Here is an 11,787-nt window from a genome sequence, read left to right as displayed (position 1 = left end):
AATGTCTAACCACAGTTTCCCCAAAGTGTCTGGGAGGAATACGAGTCTCCTGGGGTCGAACATCAGAAGTGGTTCCACACAAAACTCAGGGCAAGGGACAAAAGGCTCAACCTAAAAATGAATTGTCTGCTACCAGGAGGCTCTGTGCCTGCATGGCTGCTCTTGTGTCCTCATATTTCAGCATATTCTGCAGTATTGTTCTGAGAATGTTTTTTCCTGCAGGGAGATTATGTTGCTTAGAAATGATCAAAATTATTATAGGATGGGGGAAAAATGACAATATTTCCATTATTCTTCAGTGCACAATTCAGAAGACCTCAAATTAGAAAACTAGGGCTATCAAGCTATTATATTTATGAAGCTATTATATTTATCTTTAAATAAAGTTAAGAAAAAGAATTTTCTGCAAATAGCAAATATTTTAGGCAAAATCAAAGCTATCCTTAAATCCTTTTCAAAAACATAGCTGCTTTAAAGAAAATGAACAGATTTTGCTAATTAAATTTTTCAGAGCCAAATCCCCTAGACAGACTTTTAAGATAGCTCTCATGATGCACTTCATGATGTCAGAATACTAACCTTATGTTTGGAATTATTTTATCTTAGAAAAAGCTGTAGCCACAAGATAAGAAAAAACCCCACACTCCTGGAAAAGAACAAAAGAATCTTACATATATACATTTCCTTTCTTTTCTTTCTGGAAGCAGCAGTAGCTGATAGTAATTTTTTTCAGGACTTTTGCAGGGATCTCCAGTTATTATTTTTTGCCATGGCTTTCAGATTACACTGCTTTCATACTTTTCCTACCTGTCAAAGGGTGAGCCTCTTTAATTTGTAACCCTTTGTGTAGCTTATCTCTTGACACTGAACTCACAGAAGTGCCTGTTCCTGATTTCCTCTGCAGTATCTCCCCTTTGTTTGCATCTGTAAATGGTTCCAGGAGAAAACAGGGTAAATCTGCCCTGCTTTAAGTGAAACATATAAACAGATTATATGAGAAACAAGAAGGATGGAGAGACTATTTACAAGGGCCTGAAGTGACAGGACAAGGGGGAATGGCTTCAAATTGACAAAAGTTGAGGCAGAAATGCCACAAAAAAGCCTCGGGTGGCTGAGTCACTGCTGTTGGGCATGAACACTGATGCAGAGTTGTGCCAGCATCTAATATATGACAAAATATTTAGCAATATTCTCTGGCCACTTCTGCCTTGACAGCCTAGAAAATCCAAGCCAGAAATACAAAAGATGTAGCTGAGCAAGGGAGTGTGGCTGAAACACAAACCCCAGCATCAGCCAACAAAACAGACCTGGAGACAGATTGCAGCCAGAGCTTCTAAGAGGAAAAGTATTCCCCTCTGTGGAAATTTTAAAAGGAATTCCAGGAAAGGGAGAAGCTGGTCATGAGAGAAAAGCTGGCCCAGCTGGGCAGCTGCATGATACACACAGGAGCCTCAGGTCAGGTTAGTGGGGTGGAGATGTAGGAGGAAGCACTAATTCAGTGCTAATTAGGGCTCTCCTGCACTTTGTTACCTCCCACACATGATTATGTGGAACAAATATACATTGTAATTGTCACTGACCCCTGAGAAAACATAAGACTCTCCCAGTTGTACAAAAGGAACTCAGACAAATAAATTCACAGGTGATAGAGTTCTGTAAAAGAGCAAGACCCACACTGAAAAGTTACTCTAATTAACCCCTCTGTTTTAAAGCGAGCATTTCTCATAACATTAGATAAGCAAACCTCCACTTTTCATTGCTGAAATGTGGGTATCATAGAGGAAGGTATGGACAAGTTTACCTTGGATTAATCTGCCACTTATTAACCACCACGGGCCATGCTCTGAGCCCATCTGGAAAAGTCCTGGGCAGCTGATGGCCACACTACAGCTGGCAATCAAACCAATTAATTTTAACAAATGGCTCACAAGTGTCTTTATGATTACAGTAATACATCTTCCAACTTCGACTCTGCATTCTGCTAAAAAATAAATAATACTGCAGCTCCCATCTGGTTTGGCATGGAAACATCTAGCAAAGTGCTGTTATTTCATAGACACTACCTCCTCACCCTTATCTGTGTCCACTTAATCTACTGCTTTTTACATTCCATTTACATTTCTTATAATTTTGATGGCAGTTTGACAGATATGATAGCTTGGTTATTAACTAAAAAATACAACAAGACTTGTCCCAAACACAGTGAATTCCAGTATTATCACATGCAGAGCTGTCAGTTTGGTTTGGTGCACTTATCTCTGGTGCTGGTTGAAGTCAAACACCGAACATTTAATTAACCAAAAGGACTGTGGGAATGCACTTTTTTGTCATATAACAATTTCCCATAGTTTAATAGTTGGCTTGCATTTTGTGCAACTTTGCACTTTTAGAAATAGAAATGAAGTGATAGGTTTTGAGAGAGACACAGAATGGTAACTGAGGTTGGTTGCTGAAGATGGGCAAGACATTTTTACTGAGGCTGTAATAGGCAGAAGCACCCAAGGCAGAGTTCTGACCCAAAGAGAAGCCTTCCCCTGTTTCTGTTAATTATTTTTATAAAGCTGTGTCAGTGATCTGCTGCTCTGTTGGATGGAGGATGAGGAGATGGAGTGCAGGAGGAGGGGTTGCTTCTAAGGTTTGCCCCTCCAGAGCTCTGCATGTCTTCAGCATTGAGAAAAAATGGATTCCAGGTATAAGCTTAAACATGGGTCTAGGGAGCACTGAATCATGGAATCACAGAATGGTTTGGATTCAAAAAGACCTTAAAGATCTTCCAACCCCTCTGCCACGGGCCACTTCCCACTAGACCAGGCTGATCCAAGCCCCATCCAGCCTGTCCCTGAACACTTCCAGGGATGGGACAGCCCTGATAGTAAGGAATCTGTTCATGGGATCCACTTCCAGCATCCCATGACTGGTGGCTATCCAGAAAGGAGCATCCCTGTCCCAGCCCTGCTCAGAGGCCAGCACAAAGGGACATGGATGCCCTCCCCACTCCCAAGTCCATTCCCTCTCTCTCAGACATTTCCAACACGTCCCCTGCCTGACATGTCCAGCCACCAGCACAGCCAGGGGTGCAATGGCCCCATTCCCAGAGGAAATCTGATCTCCCCCAGGATATGCAGCCAGGCAGGACTGGCTTCCTGTCCAAAATCCTGTAGCCCAGAGCTGTGAGTGAGCGCTCAAGCTGGAACTAGTCCTTGGTGTGTGTGGTGTAAATCAACAGGGGATGGTCTACAACAATCTGTAGCACACAATTTATGCTTTCACGGGCTTTTATCTTCCTAGGTCCCTAAGGTAATGGAGTAATTGCAGATAATTATTGCAGAGATTATTATCTAATTCATACTGGGAATCTACCTGACAGATATTATTCATTTAGCCAACAAGCACGGCTAAATTTAATTCCTATCTGGTCTCAGTTCAGATTTCAAAATAAAATAGTGGTTCCACAATTCTTTGTGCTACTGGCAATGTACTGAGAAAATTGATGTGGATAAAATGCCTGTGCTTAGCAAAATTATGAACATGCTTTATTTAACTTGCTTTCCAAATTAACATTAAAACATAATGAATATATTCACACTGAGGTTTTGGAATTAGCAAGGATGAAACTATATTTCATTTTTGACTCCTACAGACAGAAATAATATTATATTTATCTATGTCTTTTCTATTTCTGTCACAGGCATTCAGATAATTTTGGACACTTTCCTTACAATCTGTCTTTTTACTTTTTTTTCTCAAAAAGTATTTATTTTGTGAAAGACGTTTTTATGTAGAAGTGAAGCCAAAATTTATGTTACAACAGCCATTTTGACTCAATTTCTAAGATGATTGATTGGTTTGGCTTTTGAACCAATGAATTTACTAAACGTAAACAATAATTTAATCTATTTTTACAGCTGTCTAATTATTTATGTGAGAAATATTTTGGATGACTCAGAAATGTTTACTTAGAACTCTTAGGATGTGCTTGGCTTTTCTTTTTCTGATTACAATTGTTTAATTGCAAAATAATTCTTTCCTTTCATGGGTATAAAGGCTACCCAAAATTTTCAATTTTCCTTTCACATCTCAACTATGAAATTATGTTGACCTTTCCTTTCCTTTCCTTTCCTTTCCTTTCCTTTCCTTTCCTTTCCTTCTTTCCTTTCCTTTCCTTTCCTTTCCTTTCCTTTCCTTTCCTTTCCTTTCCTTTCCTTTCCTTTCCTTTCCCTTTCCTTTCTTTCCTTTCCTTTCCTTTCCTTTCCTTTCCCCTTTCCCTTTTCCTTTCCTTTCCTTTCCTTTTCCTTTCCTTTCCTTCTTCCTTTCCTTTCCTTTCCTTTTCCTTTCCATTCCTTTCCTTTCCTTTTCCTTTCCTTTCCTTTCCTTTCCTTCCTTTCCTTTCCTTTCCTTTTCCTTTCCTTTCCTTTCCTTCCTTTCCTGATTCAAATTATAATTTTGATTTAAATGACCAAGATTCCTGAAACAACTGGGAAGCAATTCCTAGTGGTCATTTTGCAGCACTAACGTGTATTTGGGAGTACTACCTGGAAGAACATTATTATTTACCCATTTTATCAATTAATAAATTAAATATTTATTAAATAGTTTACATAGGCTATGACCTAGAAAAGCCACCTCAGTCTCTGCTCTCTTTGTCACACAAGTAGCACAGCAGAGGAGCAGACAGGACAGCACTTGTCAGCCTTTACTCACTGAGTAGAACATGGGGCTTTGCTGTCCCAGTTTACAAAACACCAAACAAAACCTCAGTTGGAGTGGATTAAGAAGTCAACACACTCTGCTGAGACGCAGTGGTTCACTAAACCCAACATTTCCTGGCTCTTCACTGCACCGAGCTCGTCTTCCTGACGCACAACGAACACTGTGTGAGCCCATCCTCCTTCCCAGCCTCGTCTCTTCACCACAGTCAGCAAAATCCAGCCCAAACTGTGGCTCCTTGGCACCTTTCCAGCTCCTTGGGGAATGTGTCGTGCTAGTGCAAGCTCCCTGTCATCTAGAAAAAGGAGCTCCAGCCCAGAGGCTGCAAGTTTCAGCAAGCAATGCTCCATTTTGGGCTCTGTAAGGCCCAAAATTTACTGAACCTGTTCCTCTCAATAAACAAGCATTCTGCAGGAGCACAGGCCTTGCTCCTGCATTGATTTATTTTTCTCTTTTCCATGAATTTTCTTAGGATATGTGCCTCCTCACCTTTGTATTTGTAGGAAGTGGGGCCAATTTCACATCCAAAGTTCAGTGAGCAAAACCTGCAAACCACATTGGGTTCTAAGAGTTTTAACAGAGAAGTTCTCTTCCCCTCAAGAGAAGAGAAGGATTCCCTTCTCTTCCCCTCTTGCATACTCAAGGCTGTGCTCCCTTTCTACCCATGTCCATGCACTGAGGCATTGCCTTTAAAACCTACGCAACCTATAGATAATCTATATAATATGTGTACTGTGAAAACCTTCCATAAATGACATCCTCCATTATGAAGAGAGAGAGCTTTAGGGTGGCTGAAGTGTTTTAAAAATATCTCGTCTCTAAGCTCCTTTTGTTGTCACTAGACAATAAAATACAATCATGTATTGCCTCTACTTTTGAAGAAGCTTTTCTGTCTCCACTAACTGTACCTTCCCTTTCCCTCTTTACTACTGAAATATTGAAAGGGTTTGTTTTTCTTTCCATTTTAGAATAAACTGTGAATCTTCTAAATGCCTCACATCTGGTTTTGGAAGAAAGATGTGTTCTAGTCACAGGTCACGAGCATAGGAGCTGATCCAAAGGAACAATGATGCCTCTCTCCTCGTCTGCCACTTTACATTTCAAAATTATGCATGATCAGAATCCCAAAATCAAAGTGCATCAGGTAAGAAAAGGGACTGCCAAATCCAGTGTAAAAACAACAGCGTGATGCACCCAAATTGCAACTCCCTATAGCACTGTGAGTTGTAGAGGCAGATTAATGAAGATTTGGGGTCAAGGGGAAAGCACACTTGTATTTTCCAAGGTTCACTTAGATGTTTTAAAATGTGAAATGCAGTGACTTTTCATGTTTCACTCACTTCTATCTTTAACCTGACCTGATAATTTTTTCCACGCTGACTTGCTTCCAAAAATACCTGAGGTAATCTGGGCAAGTGCAAAAAGCTCCAGTCCCTCAGCACCCATAAATTCAAAGAGCAGATGAAAGGCCTTACACACGATTTCAGCTGAAGAGCTCAAAAGATTTCAGGGACTCCCAGCTGGGTGGTGACAATCCAGCCCAGATTAGTCCTGTGAACATATGACCTCCTCATTTCAGCAGTGAAGTGGGAAAATGCTCAGCTTTTACCAGCTGCAATGGTAATTTATTGTCTTATCAATATCTGAGTTCCTGAAGTGCACAGTGCATGTGTGGGTGTGTCCATACATGCCTAATTTGATAAATCTCTCTCTATAAATATATATATACATAACATACAGAAAAATATACTTTGTATATATATACACACAAATCTGTTGAAAATTTAAGTAAAAAAAAAAAGGTTTTCTAGTCCTAGGTGACACCACTGATGAAGAACAGTCTAACACAGATTGTATTGCACTGTATATAGGACAATGTTTTATAACTACTAGACCTGCTCTGGTTAAAATTTAGAGCCAGAAACAACCACTGGTTTTATTTTACACTGTTTTGCTTTTGATTGTAGGGATCTCTTTGGGACAGGAATGGTGCCATCTTCTATGTCTGATTTCAGTATAAACATCCCTGAGCACAAGGCCAGATTTTAAACAAATGCAGGGCTTCAGCATTCCATGGAAAGCAGGAGTTTGTAGCTGAGCTTTGCACACAGCCAGGCAGTGGTACGAAAATTGAGCATTCCCTCTCCTAACGGGACCAGAACCCTGGTTTTAAAAGGCCAAAGTTTGATAAATGATCAGGTAACAACTCTTCTTTCTTCAGGTGCAAATGAAATCCAACATCTTATTCCACATAAAACAAGCAAAGGATGAGCACACAGTTGCTGATTTCCATGGCCTACCCAGCAAGTACTAACTTATTAATTACTGCACCTCATCAACTTACAGCTGCCAAGTGGCACTGACTTTGGGAGTACAGGCTGTAATTTCAATTGAAATAATTGCTGAAACCGTGGAGACTTTTGGGGATTTTTCCTTTTTTTCTCTTTTCCAGACAAGAGCTCTCCACAACTTCATCTGTCAAGGGCTAGCACATCAGGAAAATAAGATGGAAACAATGTAGGATATAATGTAGCTACAAGGGTTTCCAGATGTCTTCCTTCACAAGTTCAAAGCATTTTAAGTGTGTTTTCTCAGATGCTGTGTACAGATAAATCAGTGTATTGAACTATGATGATAAATTGTTTATTGAGTGGTACTACTTTTTTAAGATGCAACAACAACACGAACTTGCAAGATATTCATTCCTGCAGCAAGGTGCATGAGCAACTGCCCATGCAAGTGCATCATAAAGCACAGGATTTGGAAAAAAGCTTTTTTTGGGGAGGGTGTTCATGTTCATAGCACACTCTGTGCCAAAATACTTCAGTTTTTCTTATGTAAAAGTTCTTGAGGAAGGCTGTGCTTTGCTAAGAGGACATTTAAGGGAAGTGCAAGTGATCAGAGTTTATCCCTTGTGTTGATGATTTTTTTCAATGACTTAAAGACAGAAAAGCACTGAAACCAACATGAATCTTTCCCATGATCTACTTTGGAATAAATCAAAATTTTTTCACTTTCAATGTATAAATAGTTACAGTTTTTTATTTGAATTATGGATTATAGAAAGCACTTAAACCAACTGGCTTTCTAGTTGAGACCTAAATTCCAGTTTTAATCACCCAGAGTTGAAAACATAATGCTTCACACAAACATCTGGTGACAGTGACGGGAAAGAAACAAGGAGGAAATGAAAAAGCACATGAGACAGAGTTAATGGGAAACCTCCTGAATCACATTTCTTCTAAAATTTAATTTTGCTTTGCACTGAGAGAACCCAGGAGGTATTCTCGAGCTGTAAACAATTGTGATTCCAATGCAGCAAAGATGTCCTGGATTTGCTGGTTGTTTTCACCAGAAAGTCACATTGACAGAGCAGTTTCAAGCATTCTTACAACCCTGTTGTGAAATTCCTGCCACACTTCACACGTAAGCATCACATTTACCTCTTTCACTCCAGTGGCAATGTGTTACCTCCTTTTCCTTTTCCACTGGATCACCCTCAGGAATCCCCAGTGAAAGGAAAATATTGTATTCAGTGCTTTAGGTTTTGTTGATCAAGGCAAATGACAGTCTGACCCTTAAGATGATACAAAAATTCTAGATACAAGACACATTTACAGCTTTTTTGGGCAGTAGGTGAATTCCTTACATTGAATTTGGTTTTGTGCGTATCAAATTCTCCTTTTTTTACTCTAAAGTGCCACCAGCACACTGAAAAACAACAGATGATTACATTTTGGCAGGAAATCAGAGAATCAGGACCAGTATGTGCTTTGTAGCCTCAAAGGAGTGTTCATGGGATTGAAACCTGAAACTCTCCACATTTCAGAATAATGTTGCAGCAAACAAAAACTATTCCTTTAAAGCAGTGACAAAGAGTCAGAGACAAAAAATGACTAATACAAAATTAACCCCAAAAAAAGTCAAGAGTCAACATCAGCAATTTCATTACCAGCGGTTTTAATTATTAGCTGTTTTTAGAAAAACTGGAGGCCCCAAATCAGACTTTGGAGTTTTGCTGGTTATTGTACAGAGAAGGCTCAGTCTGGTGTGGTGACAGAGGACAGGAAAAGCAGTAGCTTGCCCCTCTTTTATAAATGGGAATTGGTCCACAAGGAGACCAATTGCAATGTGGGAAAAACAGATTGCCCAGAGAAATTTGGGATGCCCCATCCCTGGAAGTGTCCAAGGCCAGGCTGGAGCAAGTGGGGTAGTGAAGTTTGTCCCTACCCATGGCAGGGGTGGGACTGGATGAGCTCTACTTAACTTAAAAGCATCTTCCACTACTGTAAAAAAATTAATATCAATTTATGGCTTGGTGTTCACAAAGGACGTACTTAGAAGAAACTATTTTTCTCTACTGCATATTTCTTCCCTGTAAAAAACCCAAACTTCTATTGTCTTTTTCGTTTATCTAAAGCTATTTAAAAATATTTTTCCTCTTACTTATGAAAAAAATTGTTATTGTTGGCTAGAACTGTTTTTGGTAAGATACATGCTCACATCATCATGAAATATATGACTGGTAAATTATATGTTAGTGGAAGAAGATATGGTGCTGAAGTATAAAATTTAACTCCTTGATTGTTGCAAGTAATAATCAGATTATACTATTTTAAATTAAAGGAGTTTAGGATCACTGATTAGGTTTTTACTATTACATTGACATTAGGGCCACATTCCTTTTTCAATCCTTTGTTTAATCCCCAGAAATATCACAGAAAAAATTATTATCAAGAAGTGTTTGTTTATAAGACGCTGACAGCATTTCTGTTGCTAATCATCCTAATTTCACTGGCAAAGGGTATTCCTAAACTGGATCCTGCTGTCAACTAAAACACACACCAGGGGAAGCACAATATCAACCAACAAAGAGAAAGGAAACAGCTCAACACAGCTTTTTGTCTCTCTCTAAGACACTGTTACCCACTTTCAGAACCACTGTACATCACCAGAAACACACATTTTGTTACACTGACTTACACAGCCTATCATTCTTTCTAGTCTAGGTTTGTTCATGCAAAGCTGCCAGAAATTTAACAAAACATGTATTCATTTGAACTCTGTGTTCCTCCAGCCTTTGTTGGACAAAAACGCACAGCCAATACTACATGTTCCAGCTGCAGGGATTGTTATCCTCCAAATATATGGGAGGATGACTAAAGGGTTAGCACAGACTGAGCAAAGGGGATTTTGGATTCTCTGCATTTAATAAAACAAGACAGCACTGATAATTTATGGCAGCTCTGAATTGTAAGCGCAACATATTGCAAGGTGAGGCTATCCAAAAGTACCAGCCACTTCCCACATCCACTCCCCTCCTTATTTCCAACAGATTCAGGTCTTTCTGTATCCTCATTCCCTTCACACCTTCAACTTGCTGGCACTCAGATCACAACAGTCCTTCAGCACATCCTGAGTATTAGTCAGCAATATTAATCATTAGTTCATGAGCCCATCAGGACAAAATATCTGCTTAAACATGTGCTTAAGTCTCACTTATTAATGAAATAAAGGCAGGCTTGGGAATACACATAGGTGCTTTCTGAAGTAAAGGTCTGAGATTGTCACCTCAGGGAGAGGAAGAGTTTTCCTTCTTCCGTTCAAGTTAAATGAATGATGAGAGAAAGGAATTCAGAGAAAAAGGACTTCAAGGTATGGCACAGGAACTCTCTGAAAGATTCAGTTTATTTGGAAAACAATGAAATTAATGTGATGCATGAGGTGTCACTGCACCATAGTGGTGTCTGCAGAAAAATATTGAAGACCTGTGAAGTTCCAGTAGCTATTTAAGGTTTTTTACATTTTTTATGTTATGCATTTTGCTTCTATGCAATAACATCTGCACGAGGTTTTTATTGCACCTCCAGTTTATTGCACATCATTACTTTTAACACACTTACTCCCTGGAGAGGTCTGGGACTTTGTGGGCAGTGCAGCTACTCCTCCCTGCCTAGAACACTCTCTGGCAGAGTGGCTGGCAAATACTCTCTATTTAAATGAGAAAAATGACAAATGGAAGGAGAGCCACAAAAGCAGGAGGGAGATGGATGTTGTAAATGTGCAGTAAAAAGCTGGGATAGCTCTAGGTGATTCTTGTACTTCCTAAGCTAATGGATAAGCAGCTGACTGGAAAGAACTGGGCATAATGAGCGGAACAAACGACCACAGTTTCCAAATCTCCTCCTGCTGCCGGGCTGCCAGCAGCAGCACTGCTTTCTTCAGTTCAGAAAGACCTGGGAGCTGCACTTTCCTTCCCACTCTGCACTCCTGTTCCTCCAGGAACAGCACCAAGGAGATATTCAAAGGCCAGGATGGAGATTCCCTGGGTTTGGTGACTCACAGTGATCACTGAATTATCACTTTGGACTCTGTGCTAGCATTTAGCAGAGGGACAATGTCAGACAGTGTTTCAAGGACATTTAAGTGTCACTCAGGCTCTGTGCCCTTCCCATTAAAAATTGGATAAGCTGGCCACTGCCAATTTATTAATTTAACTGCTCTCTGCTCTCAGTCAAAAATGAGCCACCTTTTTCCTACCTGACTTTCCTCTTGTCTTATGATCTAGCAAACTTTACAGCTGAGCCATGACAGGCAGGAAGAAGAACAAATTCTCCAAGTTATGCTCCAGGGATAACTGCTTAAAGTTTGTCCTTTCCAGCCTGATCCTATTCTGACACAAGAGCTTTCACTCCAAAGACACCTGGTTGCAATGTGATGCCACATTCAGCAATGCAGGGTAAAACAGAAAGCAAGAGTTCTTCAGAGCCTAAGAACAAAATCCTGCTCGCACACTGCAAACCAGGGAAGCTGCAAAGAGAGAAGATTTTAATGAACTTTGAATATCTGACTCCTTCCAGCATTATGGAAACAAAGTTGTCATTCCCTCTACAGTCCCTATCACAGCCAAGTCTATCCAGCACTGGAAAAAACTCTCTGGAATGGTACAAAATGAAAGCAATTATATTTCCAGTTGTCACAATATTTTCTCAAAATTTTCTCCCTGACAAGCGAAAGAGATTTCTTTCATACAGAACTGCTTCCAAAAAGGCAGAGAAGCCAATGCTATTAATTCAAATC

This window comes from Passer domesticus, chromosome 2 (assembly GCF_036417665.1).
Source record: "Passer domesticus isolate bPasDom1 chromosome 2, bPasDom1.hap1, whole genome shotgun sequence".
Lineage (NCBI taxonomy): Eukaryota > Metazoa > Chordata > Aves > Passeriformes > Passeridae > Passer > Passer domesticus.
The sequence above is the reverse complement of the archived record's forward strand: the minus strand, read 5'-3'. Positions refer to the sequence as shown.